The sequence below is a fragment of the Pleurodeles waltl genome, chromosome 4_2 (genome assembly GCF_031143425.1).
Source record: "Pleurodeles waltl isolate 20211129_DDA chromosome 4_2, aPleWal1.hap1.20221129, whole genome shotgun sequence".
In the NCBI taxonomy this organism is placed as follows: Eukaryota; Metazoa; Chordata; class Amphibia; order Caudata; family Salamandridae; genus Pleurodeles; species Pleurodeles waltl.
This window is the reverse complement of record NC_090443.1, coordinates 1,015,529,258-1,015,531,913: the sequence shown is the minus strand read 5'-3', so window position 1 is coordinate 1,015,531,913 and position 2,656 is coordinate 1,015,529,258. Positions and strand designations below refer to the sequence as shown.

Sequence of the window (2,656 nt, the reverse complement as noted above, 5' to 3'; positions counted from 1 at the left end):
AATCAAAATGTCATCGAGGGACATCCCCTGCTGTCGAAGAATAAGCTTTCTTAAGGCATTGGATCGGCAACCTTGGATGATCTGTGCTCTGATCTCCTCCTGCTGATTGAGCCCAGTGCATGAACTCACCAGCTTTCTCAACCTGGCGTAAAACATATCCATCGATTCGACTTCTGTCTGTTGCGCCTGTCTCAACTTGAAACGCTCAAAATCAGAATTAAGTTGAGGATCAAAATGTCTATTTAAAGCAGTTACCGCTGCATCGAAATCAGACTTGTCTCCTGTATCAGGGAGGGAATCAAACAACTCTTGCAGTTCATCTCCTCCCATCAGCAGCATTACGGACCTTCGTACGGCCCCATCTGTTTCTCTAGTTGCGCAGAAGTAGTTTTCTAGGCGATTTATCCATAAGCGCCACCTGGGCGCAGCAGTTGCCGGGTCAACCAGTTGGCTAAACGGTGGCAATGACGTGATGGAGGAGTGTGTACTACTATTCGGCTGCGCTGGGAGTTGGGGATTTCCTGGTGGTGGTGGTGGTGGACCGGCATCATCCTGGGGTGGGGCACTCATGCTTGCTCTCCCACACTCCCCTAACTCACAGCAGTCAACTTTTATTTAGATGTCTGTTTATACCTTGAACTGGGCTTTGTGCCTTTTATTCACCACAGAGGAGCAACACAAAAGGAAGAGAGAAAAAGAAGAAGGAAAAAAAAAACCTTCTCTTCTTTTTTTTTTTTTTTCACAGGCCTCTGCCTGCCAGCAGAGCCTCTAGTTTTATTTATGGTCTCTTTTCTTTTTTTTTTTTCAGGCAATGCCTCGACTGCGTTGCCTTTGTTATTGTGATTCCCCGGCTCCTGGGGAAACACTTATCCTGCCGCTCTTCTGCGGCCGAACACCACAGAGGCGGGGCACCCGAGCAGAGATGCACCTGCGTCACTGCTGCTCCCCCGGCAACAGGACGCACACGGCCGGCGCCTCGGTGGAGCGAGAGGCTTAAAAGCCGGCGCGCTCGATGGAGCGTGACGCTCCACGTGTTCTTCCTTGCCGGGCGGGACCTCCCGGCACCAGTATGCGCCTGCTGGGGAGCGCTCAACGGAGCGTTTCGCTCCACGTGTTTATTTTCTTTCTGGGGCGGGGCGGGGCAAAGCTCACCGTATTCGGCTTCCCCGGACAGGGGGCCGAACCGCACTCTCTCCGGCACCACAATCCGGCTCCGTCGTGTCTCCCCTCCACAGGCGGCCGATACCGCACCACGTTCGGTACGTTTTATTCTTTATTCGTTTTCACTTATCACACGTTTATGGTGTTATTGTTCAGATGCATGGGATTTCGCGATCCCGCTCGTCGCCATTGTAGATTTACACGGATGCACATAAATGAGCACACACGGAGACCAGTTAAGTTTGCTGCCACACCCGAGACTGCGTCACCGCAGCTCTTCCTTTATTTATATACTTGCTCCGTGCCCCTCCCGGACACGCAGAGTACGTTTACTCAAACAAGGAGAGCCCGCATGGCTCTCCGCTTACTCTCTACAAGTGGGAGCCCAGAACAAACCCTCCCCCTGTTCTGAGGCGGCCCACAGCTCTGATTGTGTTATAATTTACAACTAACAGGTTTGCCCCGCCTTGCAGACTTGGAGAAGTTCTTTTCACAACCGTGTTCACACTCAGTTGATGATCAGTCCTGGAGACCGAGTGAGTCTCTCTTCCCACACACAAGACAGAAGTTTTTTGTGTCGGCTCCCAGCGCACTGTGCAGAGAGAGGGGCAGGTCGTGTACTTTGTGACATGTGCAGCACCTGTGATCCTGGACAACTCAGGGGGTATCGGCCGTACACACTGCCAGACGGAAACCTGAAATCTGAAAAACATCAGGACTTTTACCAGGAGAACTGCGCACTCCGGGACACTGTCATTTAACTACTGACTAAACTTTCGCCATTCTACGGAAGGTTCTATGGTGTAATGGTTAGCACTCTGGACTTTGAATCCAGCGATCCGAGTTCAAATCTCGGTAGAACCTGTTATGATTTTATTTATGTAACATACCTCACTAGACATGAAAATGATATATATATATATATATATATATACATTTGTAAATGATCGTATTGCGACTTTCTGCCATTCATGTCTTTCTCTTATTTTTAAAATTTCAGTCCAGTAATAATTAAAAGGGAGCTAATATACTTCGCAATGTTTACATCATCTTTGAGTGGCTTATCATTTTTATTTGAATATATTAGTGATATCTTAAAATTGTAGTGCAGAAGTATCATTCGTCATATATATTAATAATAGAGAACAAGTTAGGATATAGTTTTAAAATTGTTTCCGCCCGGTCTCGAACCGGGGACCTTTCGCGTGTGAGGCGAACGTGATAACCACTACACTACGGAAACTCACATGGGTTTTCTCTCTGGGAGTTCTTCCCAGGTAATGGTAATGCCAGGATGTACTCTTGTGTTCTTTTTATTTGGTGTAATTAGCCCTTCTATGTCTATATTTACAAATTAAACGGACTCTATGATGATTCTCTCTCTGCCTATAGCAGCCTTGGATGGAGCATCCCTGCTTAATTTTCTTACAATAAATGATCCTTTTTTTGTTAAACTGTTTTTAACTTGCTGGTCTCTCCGATGCGCCGCTCTTCA

General features: G+C 47.5%; 2 non-coding genes across 2 annotated transcripts; one reads left to right on the top strand and one right to left on the bottom strand.

The window, feature by feature from the left end:
* Positions 1-1,953: 1,953 nt before the first annotated feature.
* On the top strand, positions 1,954-2,025 carry TRNAQ-UUG (transfer RNA glutamine (anticodon UUG)). The gene has a single exon. It is a non-coding gene; the product is annotated as a tRNA-Gln (tRNA).
* Positions 2,026-2,331: 306 nt separating this feature from the next.
* TRNAV-CAC (transfer RNA valine (anticodon CAC)) lies at positions 2,332-2,404 on the bottom strand. Its single transcript has one exon. It is a non-coding gene; the product is annotated as a tRNA-Val (tRNA).
* Positions 2,405-2,656: the final 252 nt, after the last annotated feature.